General features: G+C 37.8%; 1 protein-coding gene and 1 long non-coding RNA gene across 2 annotated transcripts in view; one reads left to right on the forward strand and one right to left on the reverse strand.

The window, feature by feature from the left end:
• The window catches only part of NR3C2 (nuclear receptor subfamily 3 group C member 2), a 354747-nt gene that overhangs the window by 36444 nt on the left and 293066 nt on the right, over positions 1-25237 (forward strand). The gene's annotated exons all lie outside the window — the stretch shown is intronic.
• Positions 14893-22620, reverse strand: LOC122475738. The gene is made up of 2 exons (XR_006295295.1): positions 22458-22620; positions 14893-15093 (listed from the first exon to the last, which is right to left on the reverse strand). It is a non-coding gene; the product is annotated as an uncharacterized LOC122475738 (long non-coding RNA).

Consider the following 25237-nt stretch of genomic DNA (forward strand, 5'->3'; position numbering starts at 1 on the left):
TCACAAAAGTAAACCATTCAATCAAAACTAATTATATGTTTGGGAGGCATGATAAAATAATTTTAATATGGGAAATGATGTGAAAAGAGATATATTTTTAGGACCATGCAGTTTATGGCCACAGCCTCTGATTTTAAGACTTTGTTTAGTTGAAGAAAATATAATCAAGTGGATTCTACACGTAATGGGATTTTGTTGTTGTTTGTTTGTAGGTGTATTTGTCTTGTGTTCTAGGTACCATCTTCCTAACAGACACCTATGACTGTTGGTATGGTGTACTGGTGGGAATTGAAATTGTATCGACTTACATTTGTATTCTGATTATGGATAATTGCTAGTATTATGCCCTTGGGAAAGTTCTTAATTTCTATAAGCCTCAGTTTTCTCCAGTTGTGATAATCTATTTAATTCACTGGGAATTTGTGAGGACCAAATAATACGCACACAGAGTCCTTACCACAGTGCTTGGCACTTATGTAAGTGTTAACTCTATGCAAATGGTTGCCATTAGTTTATTAAGATACATGTTGTTGTTTTTTTTTTTAACTGCTTGGTATTACGTTTTCTTAGACTAAAACCTGCAACTTAGATTCATATCTTCCTGGGACTGTCAACTGTCAGATTCCAACACTGAGATATATACCTATTTTGTGTTTTATAGATCACATATCCTGAAGTTCAAGAAATCAAAAAAAAAATTTAACAGTTATTTTGTATCATAACGAATGGTCTTAGTTTAACATTCGTTAAGTTTAGTATTTGAAAAATCCTAAATGTCAATATTTAGGAGCTTATCAGTCAGGATCCTTAGTTCAACCTAGTTCTTATGTGCTGAATTTCTTCCAAGTTTTCCAACAGTATGTACTCTCTTCTGTGGGCAGTTTTCTATCTCCAGGGCAGTTCTCTTTGCATACCTCCCAACCACCACAACTGCCTTGCCTCATGAGTCTGTCCTGCCTGTTAGTACTGCAGGGCTCAGCTTAAATGTTTCTCCGTGAAGAAGGCATTCCAAACTTTGTGACCTTAAATTTTCCTTCTGTGTATTCATATGGCTTTTCATAGTTCTTTACCAAATATGTACATTATTAATATTGCAATTATTACTACTGCTACTGTTTTATAATTTTCTATAACCTATTGAACTATACCTCCCTTCTAGAATGCATGTCCCATTAGGATAGTGCTGGATCTCTCTTACTATTCTTTTTTTTTTTTTTAATTTTTTTTTTCAACGTTTATTTATTTTTGGGACAGAGAGAGACAGAGCATGAACGGTGGAGGGGCAGAGAGAGAGGGAGACACAGAATCGGAAACAGGCTCCAGGCTCTGAGCCATCAGCCCAGAGCCCGACGCGGGGCTCGAACTCAGGGACCGCGAGATCGTGACCTGGCTGAAGTCGGACGCTTAACCAACTGCGCCACCCAGGCGCCCCTCTCTCTTACTATTGTTATAGAGATTATTATTTGAAAGTTGGAAAGCCTGGGAGTTGGCAAATAGTGTCAAGGCCAGCGAGAGCTGCCGGAGGTACTGGGCTTCTGTTGGACAACTGTTATGTCTGCAGGTGCACATACAGGTGCCCTGCTGCCTGCCCTTTGAGTATGAAGCAGGAACTTGCCTTTAGAGACCTCTAACTTTCCAGTAGAGACCACGCATCTGTGAAGTGCTTTATAAATCCAAAGCTCTCTCAATTTTTCTCAATACAGAGCATTCAAACTTTGCTAGAAAGAGGCTGATTCCTCTTGTTGTAGCTAAACCCCAGTTCAGACTAGTTCAGGAACTGATCAGCATTTTGTAGTGATGGAATTTTGTTACATTTAGTAACTCCCAGAAGTATAATCCTTTGCCTGGGAGAAGTGAATGAAGTCTTTGCACCTCTGCTATGAATATATCTGTAAAAAGAATTGATGTGGTTCTGGAGGTTGATGGGCACTATTATCTTGCACCTATTCCCCCTTTCCTAGTCCCAGTTTGTGAATATATGAGAAAGGGGTGTGTATGTGTGGTGTGTGTGCTGCACATGTGTATTGGTGAAAGATTTGCAAGGTATTTTTACTCTTGAGAATTGCAGAAAGATGATGGCTATATATAATGCAATTCATACAGACTTTTGGAGAGAATAGTGTATCTTTCTGTACAGAGGCATATTGCATGTCAAATTGTCATTGCCATGACTTGTCATTTCTATCTACTAAGTTTTCTTTAAGCAAAATGAGTCCATTTTGGGTTTCGAATATTATAGGAGCAGAAAACATTTCTAAAACATTACTATCTTTAAAAAAATTTTTTTTAATGTTTATTTCTGAGGGAGAGAGAGAGACAGCATGAGTCGGGGAGGGGCAGAAAGAGAGGGAGACAGAATCTGAAGCAGGCTCCAGGCTCTGAGCTGTCAGCACAGAGCCCGATGCAGGGCTTGAACCCACGAACTGAACCATGAGATCATGACCTGAGCTGAAGTGAGACGCTTAACTTACTTAGCCACCTAGGTGCCCCTAAAAAATTTCTGTATATTTGAATGTTTGAAAATTTATCAGTCCACTGACCTTGTATGCTGAAATAACTAGCTAAAAACTCCAGTACATGAATTTGGAACTGTTTAATTCCTCACATGCATTATAGTTTATAAGCTTAGGAAATTCTACTAAATATATGCTTTTATTTCTGGTTATTTTAAGTCAGTTAAATTTGATTATAATATTTTCCTTCAGGTAACATTCTGAGAAGCAAATATCACAAATAAATTGTGAATGTAAATGAAAAACATCACATAGACTTTCATCATTACTGAAAGTATGCCCCTAAGTACATTTCCTCCTTTTTTATTATGTTTTCTTATGCTTTGATATTATGTTTTAAAATCATTTTATCATTTTCCTTCCAAAAAATTCATCAAGATCTATGTATATTAGTTTGAATTTGAATTTCTAGATGAGATGGTAGATCATAAGTGTTCAAAAACGATTCCCTGAAATTAACAGAACATTATACTAGCATGATACTTATGCTTATAGCAGGAGACCTGAAATAATTTCTGTTTGCATTTTTGTGTGCAGAAGCTTGTCTCCCCATCACCATACAGACAGACAAACAGAAACAAAACAAGGCTCTGGGAGCCTTGAAATGGTCTTTGGCCAAAACCAAAAATTCGACTATTAAATATTAATATACTTCATTTAATAAATGTGTTCTTATTCCTCTTTTGTGAACTTAAGTTTCATATGTCACATTTAAGGCTTACTCAGAATAACTTTAATTTTACTTTTTTATTTTTTTAAAGTTTATTTTGAGAAAGAATGTGCAAGTGGGGGGAGGGGCAGAGAGCGAGAGAGAGAGAGAATTCCAAGCAGGCTCCCTCCACACTGTCATTGTAGAGTCCCACAAACTGAACTGTGAGATCTCAACCTGAGCCAGCATCAAGAATCTGATGCTTAACTGACTAAGCCACCCAGGTGCCCCAGAAGAACTTTAATTTTAAATGAATCTTATTCTAAAGAAAAATATTATCTAATGTAAATAATCCATGAATAATTTCTACCTTGAAATGTAAATTTTTATAAACTAGAGTTTTCAGCTAGTCTGTGCAGGTGTACCTGCCTTTAAGCCTGATGTATAAAATGAAATGGAGATAAATTAGATCTGAATGTATAATTTGCAAAGTAGTTCCAAGTGGAAAGCATCAGCACAGATTTGTGAAATCCAAAATATTTGAGTTTAAAATTTGACCCAGCTCTCTGAGCCTGAACAAAAGATACAACTGTTTTCACTCTTGGATTCCCATACAAGAAATGGGGATAATACTTACCAGAAGAGTAGACAGATATGTAAAGCTTGTAGTGGAATGTGAAACTTCATATAGTTAACAAATTATCACTGGCCTCCTCTCAGTAGATAAACAGTTCCTCAGGTACATTTAAGATAGAAGTATATAAAACAGAACATGAAGTTTTTGGCATTTGAAAAGATTTCAGAAAATATACCTTCATTTAAAACATAAAGAAACTAGCTATCAGAGGAAGTATAAAAAGTGCTCATAATTGGTAGAAATCTTGGGCTTCTATACCGGTACCTATTTTCCACTCTGTATTATTTAGAACACTTAAATTTGAAAATTACTATGATCAAATCTAGTGCAGTGAAAAGTTTGTCTTAATTTCATGGCCTTATTTTTCAATCAGTATCTGGCTCTGTATAAAAATATATTTTCTCAAGCACAAGAGTAATTTGGAAAGCATATTCTAAAATAAGATTGGGTAACCTTACATGGAGAGGGCAAGCATTGAAATCTGCTAGAAGTCGATATTTTCCTTTCAATCATTAGAAAATAGAACATCTCCCTAAATTTCTGTTTTCCTTTGGGCTTCAACACTTGACTACTTAAAAAAAAAAATTTAACGTGTATTTATTTTTGAGAGCGAGTGAGCGCCAGCGGGGGAGAGGGAGACACAGAATATGAAGCAGGCTCCAGGCCCTGAGCTGTGGGCACAGAGCCCGACTCAGGACTTGAACTCACGAGTGGTGAGATCATGATCTGAGTGGAATTTGGACACTTAACTGACGGAGCCACCCAGGCACCCCAACACTTGACCATTTTCTAATGGAAGATTTCCTTTGGAAGCCGGGGGTGGGGTTCCCCTGGAGTAAAGATACTGTTGCCCAATAAATGGAAAGACGGTAACAAAGTGTAAAAATTAACGACTGGTGGAATAGAGAGAACTCTTTTTCTTTTTCAGCATCCCATATATGATTGGGTACTCAAATAGTAATTTATTGAAACATACAATTGAAGCTTTATAGTTCTATGAGAAGGGAAATGTGAGGATTTCATACTAAACACTTTTTATTTTTGTGCTTTTGGTTTTGTGAACTAATTTATTTTCATTTAGATTACTCAGGTAGTTTTAAAATTCATTTAATTTCTCTTTTACAGAGTACATGTTTTAAAAGTATGTGTGTATCTTTATATGTGGTATATATGTATATACATACAAATACATATGTATATATGAGATAATACAGAATTATATAGACCAAAAAGTTCTCTATTGATTACCACTACCACCAACAACAATAACAACACAAAACCAAAAAACCCACCATCAAAGCCAAAGGAGCCACTCTTTGGTGTATATCCTTTCAGGGGTTTTTCAGTTTTTTAAAAAATTACTCATTGTCTGTCTGCAACTTGCCATTTAAAATTTAATAATAAAATTTGGACTTATTTCCATGTCAGTCAGAAAAGCCTTTTAAGCATATTTTGTTTTCCATGGCATGTATACATTTTAATCTTAAAACTTAAAACTTTTGGGGTGCCTGGGTGGCTCAGTTGGTTAAGCGTCTGACCAGCTTAGGTCATGATCTCGTGGTTTGTGAATTCGAGCTCCACGTCGGGCTCTGTGCTGACTGCTCGGAGCCTGGAGCCTGCTTCAGATTCTGTGTCTCCCTCTCTCTCTGCCCCTCCCCTGCTCATGCTCTGTCTGTCTCTCTCAAAAATAAATAAGGCATGTACAAAAAAAAAAAAACTTAAAATTTTTAAAGAAATAGATTTGAGCGATTTATTTTTTCATAAAATAAATACTTACTGAATGTGTATCATTTGCCACATAGGTACTAGGGATATTGAAAAGTTATAGCTGGTTGACCTCAAGGACTTCAAGAGTGATTTTTGTATTGTTTCTGTACACAAAAAAACGATACAAATGTCAAAGATGTTTTCTAACTGCAAATTTAGCAAGTCTTACTAAAGAGCAGTCCATTCTGTCTGGGGTCTTTACATCCATCTTTGTGGTGCTTCTCTCTCAGATATGTGAATTTTATATCTCTACAAAACCTGAAATTCACTTAAATAACAGCTTATTGATTTAAGAATGACAATATCTTGGCCAGATATTTCATATTCATATATCCTTTGCTACAATGCAGGTATGGTTTCTGATGATGTTCCTTTATTAAATATTAGATGCCTTTGTTATTAAGAGCTTCATCATGATTAGTTCCTCTTCCTCCTATCTCCCATTATTCCTAGTTCAGAATAGTTACTGAAATGTAATTTAGTCTGGCAGTTTATTGTTAAGAATTCAAAGCCCAAAAGGTAATTTTTGTGTCTGTCTACTGTTCACGAGGCTTATTACTATACATATAGTACTGACCACTCCACTGGGCTAAGATTAAAAACCTGCACCAGTGTCCCATTTTGGAACCTACAGCCTGGATACTTCCATACTTGGAAAATGCTAGGTTAGGTATTAGAAAAATAAGTGAATAATAAGATGGTAAGTTATGGAATAACATTTAGTGGAATATTATCTTGCCATTTTTGCATAATCATGAAGCTCATACAAGTACGGAAAATGTGCACTGTAATATAAAAGCAGAATAATCTTGTATGTTTTCTGAGTATAAGTAGACATACCAAGACGTTTACACAAAGGCCCGGGGCAAGAGTAGGCAGGCAGTTTTAAGGATGGAAAGTGGTTCTGAATGGATGACAGAGCATAGAGGTTGAGCTGGGCAGTTTGGCAAGAAAATAAGCCTGGAGACATGACCAGGAGGTGGTTTACAGAGCCTTGTCTGTGCCACCCTAAGTGTATACATTTGTTCTTTTTTGCTAGAATGTTCTTCCTCTATGGAAATGCCTTCTCTCATGTGGTGGCTGAATAGTTAACCTCTGGGTTAGCTGGGAAAGGCCTTCCCCAGACACACTCTGAACTCCTTGGCATCCTGTCACCACATGCACATACACACACATATGCACGTCCATGTATGCGTGCACACACACAGAGTTACTCTCCCATACTCACCCACCATTGTATTTCTCTAGGTGACAGGTAATTGTTGTCAATTTATTAAGTTCTTGTCTCCTTAATAGAACGTAAATGCCATGAGGGAAGAGATTATCTGTTACGTTTACAGATCTGTGGCCATTCCGTATGGAACATTCACTCAATATCCTGAATGAATGAATCAGGAATTTGATTCCTAGTTAACTGTCTGGGCTATGGGAAAATTATTTAATTTTTTGAGTCTGTTTTTCTCATCTATGAATTTGGAATACTTAACCTTAGGTTCTTGTCTCCGATTGCATAATGTAGTTAAAAATGTGACGGTCCATTTTAATAGCTATCTAAGATTGGTCGCTATGTATCTGTTATACGGTGGTTATCTAACTGGTCCAGGCTGTATAATTCTTGGGCTGTAAGCCAGGATTTAGAGCCCAGGATTACAGCTCCAAAAGCTTTCCTGTTTTTACTACCTGAGGCTACCTGAAATGGGATCATGATGAAAGCCCAAGGGTTCAGGGTCAGGAGTGAGGCTGCCTGCCCTTCAGGGGTGCAGAGCCCAGTCTGGTAGTTAGGCAGCCAGTCAGGGTGAGGGAAAAGGAGGAGACGGGTCCTCAGTGGAATTTCCCACCATAGGACCCTGGAGGGATGTGCAAGGATAGCAGCAGCTTTGCAACATGGGATGTGATCGATGAAGTCAAATGCCGAAGTAGCTGTTCAAACTGTAAATCTCAGTGGGGTTTTATGTGGCACATTTTGATATTGGAACTTCCAGAGAATATTTGTAAATGGTAGTTTACACTTGATGCTTAAAACCTTCAAATTCTTCCAAAAGAAATGCTCTTTAATGTCTGACAGAAAAGAAATGAGCACAACATCAACTTCTGTATATTGAATTGTCCTTTATAAACAGAAGTAGGGGTTGGAGAGAACCATGTTCTTTTTTGTAATGTAATGTTGTAAGGAAAAGTTTGGAAAGTTAATGAAAAGATCAGAAATTGCTTTAAAATTATTCAAAGTTTATTAGAGTATATTAAGTTTTCAGCTAATCGAGAGTATATTTTACTTCATGGAATACATTCAGATGAGCTATTGTATGATTTCTAAATGAATTAAAAATATTCTTCAGTGCCTGCAGTTGTTTTCCAAGAAGGCAGTTTTATGGGAACCTGTTTCCAGGGACTTAAACATTTTTGTCCCTATTTTATCATTTAGGTTGAAAGAATATCAAATTCATGGTATGAAAGTTGTGCTTCTTTTTTATAGTTTAATGAAACTAACGTGTTCTGTTAACTGGAAGAAAAATAATTTCTTTTGCAATTAAAAAATTCAACTTAGGCTTCAGTTATTTTTCTAGTCTTTGTTAGAAGTGCTTCAGTTATATACAACATTGAGGGTAATTTAGATGTATACAGAATGGTTGGATATAAATTTTTCTCAAATTGCCTTGAACTTTTAATGGATAAAATGAAGAAACTTTGCCCCAGGGAAAACATAACTATTTCAAGTTTTATTACTCATAAGTACTAACATATGAATTTTTAGTCTCTGTTTATATATGTAATTTATTTTATGTTCTGCTTTATATTTATAGGAGGTATCATGAAATATTGCATATGATATGTTCAGTACAACTTTGGCGTTGGGATCATTCCAGAGCTGAGAGTTTGCTTAAAATTCAAGACTGTTTTGTTTTAGACATTTGGAATAGAAGTCTGTCTAAAATAAATTGCCCGTTTTCCTGTCTTAAATAGATTGTTCTGAGCAAAAACCTTTCCTTGATGAATGATCAAACTATGGTTTATTTTAAGCTCCTTCGGAGCTTGGTTACTTACATAAGCGTAGTAGTATTCCATATCCCTAGCCTAGTATGACTACCATTTCTACCCGCTTGTAACTACACTGAGGGCCAGATTAAGATTCTTAATCCCTGGCACATAACAAGGCCCATAGGCACATGGTCAGTTATTTCAGTTGAATGAATGAAACCATTATGGCAAAATATGATGCCCTTAATACCAACTGATATTTTTAGTGTACTTTGCCATCAGAATAAATGATCTCAGACTGCTGTCGCTGCTTCCTGCTTTGGGGCTATAATCTTATCTACCTTGTTGAGCTCATCCTCAATACCTTATGCCCTTTGTCATGAGTCAGGAAAATTTAATCGAGTGTGGTTTAGTATTATGTACATTGAGAGCAAGTATGCTCCAGGTAACAGCCCAACTGCCTCTACCTGTACAGGAGCACTCTCAGCACATGGATTCCAGGTCATCTGTTTTAATTACAGAGGTCTGTGTTCTTCAATTTTCCTGCCATTTGCTTTAGTCTTTTGAGAAGTGGATGTGTGAGAGTCGGGATCACCCTTGTGGCACAGTTGTAATTCCACAGCAGCTTGTCACGCTCCTCATCTTGTTGGGACTTCTCATGGATGCCAGGTTTCTAAACCATGTGAAGTGAGGCTCACCTGGGCGGGGGTGGGGGGCTCATCTCCCTGAAGCTTCACTTTTTCCACCAAGGTACTCCTAAAGTGGTAGAAGGAAATAAATGCCTGTCCCAGACGATTTAGGGATGTATCCCTAACCACTAGTCCCAAGAATCAAATATCTTTGAAGTCTCTTACATTGTGTCTTAAAAAGTAATGCCAACTTAGAATCTATACATAGTATATTTATATTTATTTTGACAAAAAACAATATTTTAAATAACTGATAGAAAAACATGTCTGTTCACACATGTGCATGTCTGTGTAAGTATATATTCCGTTTTTCTCAAGTATTACCTCTCCTTCCCTCCTCCCACACACACAGTCATGTTGGTTATCTATAACTTTGAAAACTTGGAGCATGAGAGACAGGTTTATTTCTAACTCACCAAATCCTGGACTCTCTTATTTCTCCCCGTTGCCCCTCCCCCTGCCACATTCCGCTTGCAAACTGAACAATTTCTTTTTTAGCTCTTCTTCTTTTTCTGTGCCTTTATCATAAGCGGTTTAAGGAAACTAAGTTATATTTTCGGTCTTCCTTCTGGGGTCTTCTTAGCCGCCTCAATGAGTTCATTCGGCACATTCTTTGTCTTTCAAGTTATCGGAGGCAAAATGCTATCAGTTACTTCGCCACCACAGGCTGCCGTTTCTCCAGTCTTTAATCATTGTTTCGTAATTTTCCCTGCTCCTGCCTACCATTCACGCCCAAAACTGACGCCACCTGTTTCGAGTCTTTGTTATTTTTATGGCGGTTGCAGTCTACCTTCAGTAAGGTGCCTGTAGCAGTTTTCCATTTCTGCTTAATCAGCCTCCCCAAGCTTAGTGGCTAAAGCAGTAACTCTTTGGACATGATTCTGCATTTTGGGTGGGTTGAGCTGGGTCCACTCAGGCAGCTGTGGTCATGTGATAGCCTGGCCGACTGGGGCTGGAGAGATGATCTCTTCATTCACGCACTGGGGCCTCGGTGCTATGTAGCAGGTGGGCCCTCCACTCCATGTAGTCTTTCATTACTCAGTGGCCAGCCTCACGCATGCTTATGTGGCAGCGGGGATGTTCCGAGAGGATGGAAAGCTGCAAGGCCCCTTGAGGCCCTGGCTCTGGAACACTAGACAGTGTCACTTCTGTCTTGCTCGAAATAAGTCGCCAGCCAGACTCATGGGGCAGGTAAATAGACCCCACTGCTTCTGGAAAGAGCCGCAAAATACCGTAGCCATGCTTTTTCAAACTGCCACCCCAGTATTATATACCCTTCTGAGTATTCCCGTTGAGAAGCAAAAATTATTCAACAGTGTTGATCTTACAAACCAAGGATTACAAACTGACTGCCAAGGCCTCAGTGTGATCATCGGTGTGTTTAAACATTTAGGACCCAAGAGATTTTATGTTAAACTGAACCTGAATTTCTTCTCTTTAACAAAATGGAAGCCCTGGAATACGAGGCTTGCATCCACAAGTCCCCAAGGGGCTGGAGCTAAGTAGACTGCCTCTTCAGATAGGGGGTGTCTTTTCTGGTTTGTCATAGTCCCCACCACTGCCCTTTCCCTAGTTCAGATTATCTATCCAGCTCCCAGGGCCTTTGAACCTGTGACAGCTCATCATCAACCAGCACTGTATGTCAGAACCAGCTGTGAAGCTTGTTGTTTAAGTTTATTTATTTTGAGAGAGAGAACCAGTCAGGGAGGGGCAGAGAGAGAGGCAGACAGAAACAGGCTCTGTGCTCCAACTCATGAACCATGAGATCAGGACCCAAGCCAGAGTCGGATGCTTAACTGCCACCCAGGTACCCCAGAACCACCTGTGAAGCTTTTAAAGCTGCCAGTTCCAGGGCACTACCTAAGACCTATGGAACACGATCCACTGGGAGGCAGAGCCTGGGTATATGCAGGGGCCCATAGCTTCACAGGTGCTTCTCTCCACACCCATCATTAAGAACCACTGACCCAAGATAAGGCTCTCACATATTTGAATGATACTGAATAATCGAAAAATGGCTATGCTTTGAATATACCTATTTTCTCTACTTAACAAATGTTACATGCTTTCACACTTATTTAATTTTTCCTCACAAGTTCTCTGTGAAAAGAATAGGTGATGAAATAAGATAGGGAAATTAATTTATGAATTGCTGGAAAATTTAATTTTGTCTCCTGAAACTCTACCTTCTTCATATTAAAAAAAATATCATTTATTACAGCTTGAGGGATCTTCTACTTATAGGAAACTCCAATAGCAGCAATAAATTTTGGTAGTGATCCTTTTACTAGCACTTGAATCTGTACCTATTGAGAGATGTCTTTATAAAGATGGGGGAGAATCGTGAACATTAACAGTTGATTACCTATAGAAAATTCTGTGGAGCTAGTACCATTTACCTTGAAATTAAGGTAAAGCCTTAATTTATTAAAGGGACTTAGAAGCACACAAAACGTGTCTTCCTTCTGTGTCTCAGAAAGCAGCAGCTTTTATATTATTTTATTTTAGTAAAGTACTTTTATTTTACAATAATAAAATTACATAATTTTTTAGATATGGTCAGTGCTTATTTGAGATTGCTTTAAAAAAAAAAAAAAACAAAACACCACCACCATGTTTTGTGGTCAGCCTTTGTTTTCCTTGACCTGCCTTCTCAGTTTTGTTAGTCCAGTCTTCTCGCTCTGTAGGGTACAGATTCACAGAGTCATAAGCAAGTGCTACGCTAGATCCTGGCAACACCAGTCAGACACACATGCCCTCAGTGAGGAGAAGGTCAGGGGGTGATCGTTGTCATAAGTCTCCTAAGAGAGGGTTCCTGCTGGCTACTCTGGAAGTCAGCAAGAAATACATGGGTTGAATCTTGCTTTTGGCAAACATTTCAGAAGCACAGTAGTTTCCCAGAGTGAATTCAGTGAAGTCTGAACTTTAAAAGGGGGGTGAGCACATTGTCTTTCCTGTTTCATGCTTTCAGGTATTCATAGAAAATCTGAACTGATAACCTGGAAGGAATTAGGGAGTGGTTTCATTAAAGTTTTTTTTTTTAAGTTTTATTTATTGTGAAAGAGAAAGATCGTGAGTTGGGGAGGGGGCAGAGAGAGAAGGAGACAGAGAATCTTAAGCAGTCTCTCCACTGTCAGCATGGAACCTGATGTGGGGCTTGAACTCCCGAAACCATGAGATCGTGACCCACGCTGGAACCAAGAGTCCAGATGCTTAACTGACTGAACAACCCAGGCACCCCAGGAAGTGGTTCCTTTAAAACGTCCACCAAGGTCTGTCTCTTTTGATTCAAGTCTCTCTGCTCATATTTGGTAAATGCATCTTATTTGGAAAATTATTCACTTTCTTGAGGTACCTAAGCTTCTTCGCCAAAGTTTTTCTACTATTTTATTAATTGTAATAGTTTATGGCATTTAAAAAATTCTCACATGGTCTCTAGTAAAGGAGACATTTGGCCTTTGTTTAAGTAGTATTCCTTTCTACTATATGGTTTGTCAGCATCCTGCTAAATTTGGATCAGGGCTATGGAATTCTTTCATCCCTTTGGGGAGAAATCTCTTCGTTACTTGCACCAACTATTCAGTGGATGGACAAGTTTAAAAAAAAATATTGTCAAGGCCAAAGACAATATTTTTATGAATTATACAATATACTATTAAAAGATTTTCTAAAATTAAGAAAATCTTGATTTTTTTCTTGCATATTATAGTTCACTTTAAATATGTAACTCCCCAGTTGTGAATAAAGTAAGAAGTAGAACAGAAAACCATTTGTGTTAGGTTTTCATGCATTGTTGCATGTTGTGGTTTTGTGAAAAAGATTTTTATAAGCCTTGGGATCTAATAAGAGGCTGAGGCCCTGTTTGGTTTATAAATATGTGTGATATATTTTTTAGGTCTTCAGAAATAAAAGCAGAGAATCATTTCCTTATGTTATCAATTCCTCTATGGGAAAGCATATTAAAATGTAGAGAATATAATAGTATATAATTTAGCAACATAATATATAATGTGGGTTGAGAGACAATTACAGTGTTTTATTTCCCTATATTTTCCATTTTAACTGAATGCATTTTAGCAACAATTGGTTCCTGGCTGTAACATTATTTTAGCTGTTTCATAAAGCTTTACAGCAAATTACTGTGGTGTACCAGATAAAATAAATTCCTGACTTCACTCTTAAAAGTCATATTATGAGCAGGCATAATTTTTTACTTTTATAGGTAAGCACGTATTTTATAACCATTTTTGCATGTGTGCTGTCAAAATCCCAGTTGAAGATTGTTGTTCTTAACACTATTTCAGTGGTTTCCTCTGTGTTTAAGGTTTTGTTTTATGCTAGCAAATCAAGCATCTTTTCTCTTTGGTTCTTAGTAAGCTGATATATACAGTACTGAATTCTGGGGTCACACATCACCAAGTAAACAGCATCCATTGTTTCCATTCACACAGTGCCTTTAGTGTACTGTCTCCCCAGACAGTCCTACCTTGTCCTCTTTTCAGGTGATTTGGCGTGACTCTTTGACCCTTCTGCATATGCTTCCTGCCACTCTCTCCAGTTCTTACTGCAGCCTGACACTTCTTACCTAACCCTACATCCCATTTGGTCATATTTTCTTCTGGGAATGTTATAATTCCAAGATTTTTTTTTTCATGCAGAAACGACTAGAAAATAATTGAACACACTAATAAACAGTCAGGCATTTATTTCTGATTTAGTTGTCAGCATTTTGCATATTGACTGCAGACCTTTCCCCCTTCCATTTTTTTAAAGGAATGTGTAATTGAAGGGTTCCCTAATTATATTTCCTAATTATATATCCTTACCCAGATATGACCATTCTTGTGTGCCCCTCTCTAGTACATGTGTTCTTTTACCACTTTCCTATTTACCTACAAACAATACCTATTGCATTATATATTCTTAAATTTGTATGTGTAAAAGGCAATGATATTAAAAATTGAGGCATAGTGTTACAAGTGAATTTTTTAAAGACTTTGTTTTCAGAGTAGTTTTAGGTTCACAGCAACATTAAAGGGGAGGTACAGAGATTTCCTATATACCCGCTAGCTTATACATGCATAATCTCACCCATTATCAGGATCATTCACCAGAATGGTAGGTTTGCTATCAGGGATGAACCTACATTGACACGTCATTATCACTCACTTCTGGTGTTGTACATCGTATGAGTTTGGACAAGTGTAGAATGAGATGTATCTGTCATTATAGTATCATTCAGAGCGTTTTCACTGGCCCCTGATTTTCTGTGCTTTGCCTGTTCATCCCTTCCTTGCTCATACCAACCCCTGGCAACCGCTGATCTTTCAGTGTCTCCATAGTTTTGCTTTGTCCAGAGTATCATATAGTTGGAATTATAGAGGATATAGCCATTTCAAGATTGTCTTTTTTTCCTTATTATTCATTTAAGGTTCCTCCGTGTCTTTTCATGGCTTGATGATAGCCCTTTTCCTTTCTAGCACAGAATGATAATCTGTTGTCTGAACGCATTACACTTTATCTGTTCATATACTGAAGGACATCTTGGTCACTTCCAAGTTTTGGCAATTATGAATAAAGCTGCTGTAAACATCTGTGTGCACACTTTTGGGCAGATACACGTTCTAAGTTCTTTTGAATAAATACCAAAGAGCACGACTGTATGCTAGGAGTGTGTTTAGTTTTGTAAGGAACTGTCAAGCTGGCTTCCATGATGGCTGCATCATTTTGCATTTCCACCAGCAGTGAGTGAGAGTTCCCGTTGCTCCCCATCCTCGCCAGCATGTAGCATCGTCAGTGTTCTGGAGTTTGGCCATGCTAATACGTGTGTAGTCGTAGCTCGTCGTTTTAACTTGCGTTTCCCTGTAACATAAGATGTATAGATGAAAGTTTTTCAATAACGTTATTATATTCTTTACAATTTAAATTTCTTAATTCATTTTTAATAAAGTAGTAGTTTGCGAATCCAGGTTTTTTGCCTGAGCAATATCCTTTATCCTTTTAGTATTTTTGTCCTTCATGTTTTATAATTAATAACCAACAGAATGCTTTCTGTATATTTAAATGAAATAACATACATGTGAGAGTGGATTCTCTCAGTCATTATGAAATGTATCAAAGATGCAAGATACATCTAGATCAGTCCATGGAAAGTATTTTTTTTTGTACAGTTTAGTTTTTGTAATTCACAAAAGTAATACTAAGATCTAAATAAGGAAAGAAAGACAAGAGCAAAGGACAAGAAGACTTCTAAAGCTACAAAGCTATGTATTTTTAAAATATACTATGAAAAGGACAGGCACATTTACCAAGTTAGTAAATAGTACATTTACATTGGAAACTTCTCTGTTAAATCCTGCAGCTGAAAACCACCTTTTATCTGTGCACTATAGGATCATGGCAGAGCACCTGCTATCCTCTTCATAATACAGATAGACCAAATTCTCTTTGCAGTGAGCCTTTTTTTTTTTTTTTAAGTCTTCAGCTTTGCTCTTTCTGCAAGATGTGGCCAGGCCCCTCATTGCTGTTGAGTACAAGCTGAAATGCTTCAAAGACCTGGAGGTGTGGCTGAGATGGGCTTTTTTCAAGTCTTAGGAAGAGCCGTGTATAATGCTTTGGCAAATGAAAGTGGAAACCTTAGATGAAAGACCTTGAAATTGAATGTTGAATCAATTGAGGTACAACATATGTCTTTAAAATACTGACATGTAGTGCAACTTAATTATGATGCAGTAGCCAGGCAGAGTTTTCTCTTGTAGAGCCAGCATGCTATAGGGAGGCCTGCAGAGCCAGTGTCTATGAGTGAACATGTCCCTTTCCAGCCTGCTTGCCATGGATGTGTGCCACCGAAGTCCCCTGACTAAGCTTGGCTGAACGGTGGGGGGGCGGGTGGGGGGGATTGGGGGGAGTCAGAGAAACTCCTCTCTTTCTGGCCTGGCTTTCCTACAGCCCCGTGACTAAAGAGTACCTTTCAGGCCCCAGCCATTCCCTACTAGTTCTTCTACTTATTACTCCTTTGTTAGTATTGGGGAAAGACAGTGACTGAATAGTAAGCATTTTCAAGAAATGGGTTTGTTTAGTTCCAAATAAGTGACCGTGTTTTCCTACTTATATCTAAGCATTTTGTCATTTTCTGTCTGGTTTTATATGTTGAAATTGGTATTGGTGGCTGATAGATTTTTATATGAAGTTGTGATATGACATAAGTATACTTTTTTTTAGAGCAAAATTTTTACAATTTAAAATTTAGAAGAGGTCATTGCAGCCTCACAATACTTTGTCCAGGTATATTGGACTTTTAATTTACTTGCCTAATATTTAGAGAAAAAGTAAAGAAAACTACTGTAGCATATAAATTGTTTTCTGCAGCCATTTTCTCATTTCAGCTTATTAGAATTTGCAAGTGAGAGAAGAATAAAAATGAATGTGTGTGGCAGAGGCAGACGTAGTAGCAGTCCAGAATTCTCGGGTGGTCTCGGGAATGACTCTGGACATAGAAACTAAAGCAACTTATCAGAAATGCAGGGTAGGTGGCCAGGTTTTCAGTAGTGTGCGCATACACTGTTTCCGGCTGCCAAGTATTTGATAGGAAATGGGGAACCAGATACCTATATGTTCTTTGCACCACCTGTAAAACACTGCTTGCTCTAAGTTTTGGAATTAAGACATTGAGATATTAGCCGTTTAGAATAAAAACACATCTTTCTCAGTAGGAGGAGTTCATGCAGGACATGTTGTTGTCACTGTTAAGTTCTTAGATCTTACCACAATTTACGTCAACTCTTCCTGGGATACAACCATTTTTAATGCTTTATACATCAGGTGAGGATATTTTTGACAGTGGGACGTACCAATACCTCTTCTAAGAGTGATCTCTCATCCCAGCAATGTTGCCCCGTTCGTCCAAAAAAAATATTAGCATTCAGGCAATGGTTGATCTAAACCCACTACCATTAAAAACGTGAAGAATACAATTAAAAATATACAATTGTGATTTTCTTGTTCATGGTGACATCCAGTGATACCTGATACATGAATCAGCAGTCATTTCAGCTGCACATAACAGAAAATTAAAGCCACGGTGGCTTAATCAAACGAGTCTTCTTTTCTGTCATCTAGAGGGAGGCAGCCTGAGCCAGATAGGTAGCTTCACAACATCATGAGATCTGAGGAGCTTCTGACTTTCTGTTCAGCCCTCCTTTTTGTTGTCCAGTTTTCATCTTCATGCTTGCTGCCTCATGATGACAGTGTCGTTGCTGGACCTCCACAATCCTCCGAGGAACAAAGAAGGTGAAAGGCAAAGAGCACAAGGCACAAACCAGTCAAGTATCCCTTAAAAAAACTGGGAGCTCCAAATGGTGCCTTCTGCTTATATCTCCTTGGCCAGAGCTAAGTCTCTTTGCCATCCATAGCTGAACCAGAGATTGGGGTATATAGTTTGTTAGCTGGGAACTGCTGCTGTGTACAAAGCAGGGGTAGTGTCCCTAAGAATAAAGGGGGGTAAACTGGAGTAGGTAGGTAGAAGGATCCAGCAACCCTGTGTGTAGATTTCTATGGCAGAGACCCAAGACAAAGCCCAGGAAAATGGCAGATAGAAGAGAACTGCTTTTTTTTGTTTTTTGTTGTTTTTTTAAAATCCTTGATTTAGGAATGAGGCAAAGCTCTAAGGAATAATGGAGTAAAAAGAAGGTAGCCTTCTACAGTCCTTCTCTTTAAAATTGACTGTAGGTAGTTCTCAAGTTAAAGCAGTCAGTAGTGCTGTAGAAATGCTACAGACCCAGTGTTTGGAGACCACAGGGTCTGGCCCTGAATCTGCTGATGTCTGACTTTGTTATGCTCAACAAATCACTGCATTCTTCTTGGCATGAGGGCTTCCTCCTTTCTTCTCTAAAATTAGGGAATTGAATGAGTCACTGTGATCCCTCTGAGGTAAAAGACGTTTTGATTATCTGGGTCTTTTGCTCAGTTTCCTCAGTTTGACCCCAAATCTAGCCCTCCTCTGCATCCCCACATGTGAAGTTGATTAAGCGTATATAGTATTGGTGGTCATTTTTATGAAAAATTGCCATCAGGTTACTTGCTAGGGCTTTCGTTCATATGGAAAGCTAGGATAGGCTGTTTTTCAGGCATGTCACCCCTTTGAGACTCAGCTGTAGCTTGGCATGGACCTGTGACCACACATGCGAATGGCCCTGTTCATTTTGATGCTGAAGTAGGATTTTTTTTTTTTTTTGACTGCTGTTCAGGGCTGGAGAGAGAGAGAGAGAGAGAGGAGGGAATTCCTCAATTTCATGTGAATGAGGGAAACTGCTTCTCAGATGTGCATCAGGGCGGTTTCCGGCTTGCAAACACCAACAACATTCCTTCATTTGCGTGGGCATTCAGCGCAGACCAGCCCCCGGCTCCTCCAGCGGAGAGCACCTGTGGCAGTCCAGCCTATCTGACACAGACCATCAGCCGATGACAGTAGCTCTCTCCGTAGGGGTGGCAGGTGCCCGAAAACAGCACAGGAAGCAGTGGCATCACTGATGGGCAGCCACGCAGAAGTGTTTTTAGAAGGTGCCCTAGCAATGCTTCAGCCAGCCTTTCAGGCTGCAGAGGGTCCTGGACACTGAGAACGCCACAGGGCGAGGGCAGAACGCAGGCGGGACGGAGGTGGGGTGCATGCGCAGCCGAGGTGCAGAAAGGATCATGATGAAACAGTGTTTCTGTCTCCCTGTCTTTTCTTTTTCTCTCTGTCCCTTCTCTCTCTTTCCCTCTGTATCTTTCTGGCTTTAATTTAGCATTTTATTCTAAGCAAGTATAGCTCTGTGTTCAGTTGGAAATAGTGGATAGAAATTTGGGTTCTTAAGGCATTTGCCCTTGAATAAGGGGGAAAAAGGGGGATTTCAGATAGAAATCTGAGCAACCTGAGGTTTCTGTATGGAATATAAGAAGAGTTGCAATGAATAATTAAACAAGTTATAGCTAATAAAATATACAGCACCTTGCTTCAAACTAAAACATTCTAACTCTGCCTTAGGGATGAATGCTTTTCATTATTTTTTAATTGTTGCCAGGGTTGACCTTGAAGGTCTTTTCTGGCAGATAATTTGTTATGGTAAGAATGAGATCACTAAGCATTTTAGCACAAGCCGCATGATGCATAGAGTTTCTTCCTATTATATAATAGTGATGTGATAAGTCTGTTTTCCTGGGAATTTGTTCCTCCGTTTAGGTGGTAGCTTATTTCTCAGATCCTGCCTTTGGCAATCTCAGTGTTGCTGGCCCATAGGAGGATCTCTGGGGTCTGATGCAGGCCCCTGAATCCATGTGCTATTCCTGCTTGAATGTCTACTAACCTCTCAAGGCCCATGAACACCACAGGAATGTGCCTCCATTTTGATAAAATGAGCATGGCAAGATCTAGGATCTCCTTTCTCTCCTCAGAAAATGGTGTCCAGGGAGATGATGCCTCCATGAATAGAGTTGGACAGATTTTGCCCTGATGGCCTTTGACACTATTTAGTGTTCCTTTGTAGTTATTATAAGACCCGTAATTGCAGATTGGTTACCAGTATGCCTAGTTACTGGTGTTTTGACAACTGATTTCAAAGAAACCGTAAAATGCGATTAAATATTTTATTCAATTGATTTGCAGTTCTCCATTTATGTTGTATCTTAGGAAGAACAGATAATAGAACATCATGGCTACAAAATTGATAAAAGCATAGGAAAAAAACTATAGTTTTCACCAAAGAGAATAAGAAAATCCTCTGTTTTTGATTGGGGAATTAAATTAAGTATAAATATAGTTTCTTGTTTGTTTAGAGTGTGTGCTGAATTTTGGACTTGAGTGATAAGTTCAAAACCACATGGTGTTGATGTGCATAATATTAGTAGGTTCTGTGTATAAAATTTTAATTAAAAAAACTTATTCAGTTGATTGGACCATATGGTATGTATTTTGTGTGTGTGTGTGTGTCAGTAACATCTAGAAAAAATACATTAGTTTTAAAATTCTCACGGTACTTTCTTACAAAGCAAATCCAGTGTGCTTTTAAATAAATATAAAGATTTATACTATATGTGAAACATATGCATAAGAATAAGATCTAGAATTACTACCAAGTATTCTTATGTTGTAAAAAGTTTTAGCTTCTGTTACATGTAGAAGATATTTGTTTTTACATTTTTAATATTTTTGGTAATAGAAAACATGAATTATTTATCATACATGATCATTTAATTTCTGTTTTGAATATGGTGGAATAATACATACCAAGTGTAATCTACATAAATTTTTTTTCTTTCCAGAAATTGCCGGTGAATCTTGGTTCATAAAAAACAACAAAAATCCCTATCATTTTACTAAGCATGTAGTTCCTTATTGCTGTCATTCAGCTTTAAAGGTGCTTATTTATAGACTCTGTGAAGTCAAACTGTCCTTGGCTTATTGCATTAAAGTTGTAAACTCAGGCCCTTTGCACTGGTGATGTTAGTTTACATTTTGGTATGGTAAATCCCTAGTCAAACAGCTGTTGTTTAACATTTATACAACTTCATAAAATTGTGGCAAAGCTGTCGTGTTTAATTTCAGATACATTCAAAATATAGAAAACCCATAATTGTTAACCAAAGGCAAAAGTATGAAATGATTCTAAAAGAAATAAAGATCTATTGGAATTTCTAGGCTACTACAAGCTGGACTATAAGAAAATTATAACTAAGTTGTCTTGATTTAAATAAAGTTAAAATGCCTCTTACTACAGTAGATTTATCTCCATCCTCATTGCCTAAGGCTTATTTTTTTCTCAGCTCAGAAAGGAAAATGCTAGAAAATGATTCAGAATTACTGCCTCAGTTCATATTATTATAGCCACTTTTTATACAATATAATGAAACATGCAGCATGACGATATTTCATTCTACCTACAAGTTAGTATATAATTTTCAGGCTGTGAATATTCTAACTTTTGTAATAGCTTATTTTTGAGAATATTCTGAGTATGTTTACTTATTGTCTAATTTATAGGTTGCCTTATTTACACTTTGGATAAACGAACTTGTGGTTATAAACTGGATTTGAAATACTGTCTCTGAGTAAATTGCAACATTAACCATTTACGTTTTTTTAAGAATATGAGTACGGAGCAGGGGTTTTTTGTTGGAGAGAAGGGGTAATATTATTTCACTGCTTTACGTGCATTCTTCCTTTATTTATAAGATCTTACTTGTGTCCTGCTTTTAATAATACTTAGAGTGACTTTTATGGTTTTTTTCCATAGTAGATCTCTTGGTTGGCAGTAGGAAGTTAGTTACCTATAAACAGGTTATGTTGTAAATACTCTACTAAATTGATGACTACCATTCATAGCGTATTTTAAAAAGAGACGATGTTACAAATTAGAATAAAATATCCAGGCAAGCTTATTTAATGTATAATATCATGGAAACTGTAGACATTACGTTTACACGCTATAAATGCATAATGATTGCATCTGCATAATATTTATTTTATACCTTCCATATGCTTTTCAGTGGTTGAGCTGCTTGAGGCATTGAAGTGGGTGGCTTTGGGGTCAGACAGATCTGTCTTTTGATCTTGGCCTGAGTACTGGTTGGTTTGTGAGCTGGGACAGACCATTTAACTTCTGAGTTTGTTTGCTCTCTGCAGTGAGTACAATGGCAGGGTCTTTTGTGAAGATTAAAAGTAGTAGTGTGGGGGCACCTGGATGGCTCAGTTGGTTAAGTGTACAGCTCTTGGTATCAGCTCAGGTCATGATCTCATAGTTCGTGGGTCTGAGCCTCGCATTGGGCTTTGTGCTTATCAGCATAGAGCCCGCTTGGGATTGTGCTCTTGTTCTCTCTCTCAAAAATAAGTAAACTTAAAAAGATTAAAAAATAAATGAAAGTAGTCACGTGGAAGTGGAGCAACTATTACAAAATAAGTGCTTGATAATATTAGATATTTATTAAGTTCATGGGCCATCTTCTTATTTTTATCCTTAGCACCTAGGTCAGAGTTGGTCGGGAGGAGGTAGAATAGGTAATAACTAACTCATCTAGAGATCCTAGAGAGGATTGCAACTACTTTTGTGCCTTGTAATTTGGTGACGGTCGCCTTTGACGTGACTCATACCTTCATAAAGGTTTATGTGGAACAGGTTGTGACTGTCTACACGGTCAGCCAAACTAGAAACTGGGAGTCATTGTCAATCCTTCAGAATCCAGCTTCTTTTACCTACCTGTGAATATAATTGCCCTCACCGATACTTGGTGTAACTGCTCAGTGGAAGGAGCAGTCGGGACGTCTCTATATCCAAGATGGAGCCTCTGTTGGATCTGGATAGATTGCAGTGGTGACGAAAAGAACACCGGGCAAAGGAAAATTCCAGACAACGAGACTTACACAGACAAATGTATAGAGGCTGGAAGTATCATATGGGGGTGGGGGGTGGGTGGGGGAGTGGTCAGACCAGAACATTTAAAACACACACAGAATGTTCACAGCTCACTGGGCTTGGTTCTTTCAGTGGAAAAAAATCATGGTGTCATTTACTAAATGATAATGTGGGCATCTCCCAAATGAGTTAAAAAGTGATCGTAACCTAAGTGAGTTAACAGTTGCTATCAGCAGTACTTTGAGTTTTTGGTTCCTTGTTTTAGGTTTCTAAAAATAGAAGCATTTTGTTTGAATTTTCCATGTTTTAAACATCAGGTTCCATACTTTTATTGTACAGAGGTCTTAAATGTCACAAGTGTGGGCAGTAATATAGTTTGTCATATGACAGAGTATATTTTCTAGTACTTAATAATGAAATGTTTCTGAATATAATTTAATATTTGGTCTAGCAAATAGAAAGGTCACAGAAGTAAACTTTAAAGCAATTTAGAAACTTTTACAAGTGGTGAAATGTTGTAGTGATTATTTAGAATCAGTACATTTTTCTAGAAAAATAATAAATGGCATTTAAACAACTAGGCTCATTCGCCTGCCACCATTTGCTACTTTGCTGTAAGATATTGAACTGCTTTTTACAGACTTTATTCTTACCCTAACGATCCTTTGATCAACCATTTTTGCTAAAGGACAGTGTATTATTATACTTATATAAATGTATAAAACCTTGTATCACTGTATGTAATTTTTTAAGATTGACTTTTTGATTATCTTTTAGTAGTTTTCTTATTCACAGAATATTCACTGATTGTACGTAAGTCTACTTAGGTGTAATGTAAAAAAATATATGTGAATTGAAAAATTATTCATTGTTACTGTTACAGCATTTGTTAGATCAGTCTAAACTATATGGAAAATTCTTATTGTGAAAATCTGTGTGCTGAAAAGATGCTCAACATCATTAGGAATTAGGGAAATGTAAATCAAGATCACAGGGGGATGTCACTTATGCCTACCAAGATGGCTATAATCAGACAGACAGACAATACCAAGTGTAGGTGAGGATGTGGTGAAATTGGAACACTTATGCATTGCTGGTAGGAATGTAAAATGGTTCAACTTTCTTGGAAAATAGTCTGGCAATTTATCAAACAGTTGAACGTAGAATTACCATATGACCCAGAAGCTCCAAGAGAAGTGAAAATATACGTTCACACAACAACTTGTACATGAATGTTCACAGAAGCATTCTTTTATAATAGCCAAAAAGTCAAATGTTCATCAGCTGATAAATGGATAATCAAAATGTGGTATAGCTCTACAGTGGAGTATTATTGAACCAGAAAATGAGCTAATACATGCTGCAACATATATGAAACTTTAAAAACATTATGCCAAATGAGAGAGGCCAGCCACAAAAGGCCCCATACTATCTGATAACATTTATTTGAAGTGTCCAGTATAGGCAAATTTATAGACATAGAGCATAGATTAATGGTTGTTGGGGCTGGAGACAGGCAGAAATGGGGCATGACTGCTAATGGATACAGTGGTAAAATATTTTGGAATTAGAAGTGATGGTTGCACAACTTGGTGAATGTATTAAAAAATCACTGAGTTGCATATTTTAAAAACATGCACTATATGGCATATGAATTATATTTCAATGAAAAAAACGGGAAAAAAGACTGCGTGCATGTGTAGTGCCATTGGTACTATATTTGCCCTAAATCATTACATTAAAAAATTTTTTTTTAAGTTTATTTATTTTGAGAGTGACAGCATGAGCAGGGGAAGGGCAGAGAGAGAGGCAGAGAGAGAATCCCAAAGCAGACTCCGCACTGTCATTGCAGAGCCTGACTTGGGGCCTGAAACAGTGAGATCGTGAGCTGAATGGAAACCCGAGAGTCAGAGGCTTAACCAACTGAGCCAGCCAGGCGCCCCTAAATCATTATATTTTCTCAAAGATAGCCTAAGTTTCCTGTATGCCTTTTTGAATAACATAAAAAGTCATTTAAATCTATTTTTGTGAACTTTTTCATGTAATTCTCAATTTTAGTTTTCCAAATTAGGTGAAAATAGAGTATTGGTTGGTATTAAAGTATTTTCATGCTGAAATATGGAGTTAATAAGAGAGCATCTATGAGGCAGAACAAGGACAGAGGCCAGGTTGAAGGTTATCCTGCTTCTTAATATCCTTAAGGTTGTTGAAGTAGATTTCCAAAGTATTCTTTGAACCTTTTGCTGCGTCTTGTCTTTCTTTTTATCATTGGCATCATTAGAAAATCAAAGTTCCTAATTTAGTAAATAACATGGGAGAATACTATAACATTTTTCTTTTATTTTAAATTGGCCTGTTATCTCTTATCAACACTTGTTTCTGAGTAGAAGCTTAAGTAGTTTTTATAAAGTGATGGTGTCTTAGACCCCTTTGAAAATCCCACTTAGCAGCTCTCCTGGCGCCTTCTTGGTGCTTCTCCAAGATCTCATTTCTCAACGCGGAGACAGCCTTGCTTGTCAGCTGTGCGACTCTGGCAGGGAGGGTGGGCTCACTGCACGTGTTGCTGTTAGGCTGTGTGTTCTGCTCTGCTCATGTGCACACCAGGGTCTGAATCTTTTCCTCTC

This window comes from Prionailurus bengalensis, chromosome B1 (assembly GCF_016509475.1).
Source record: "Prionailurus bengalensis isolate Pbe53 chromosome B1, Fcat_Pben_1.1_paternal_pri, whole genome shotgun sequence".
NCBI classification, from domain to species: domain Eukaryota; kingdom Metazoa; phylum Chordata; class Mammalia; order Carnivora; family Felidae; genus Prionailurus; species Prionailurus bengalensis.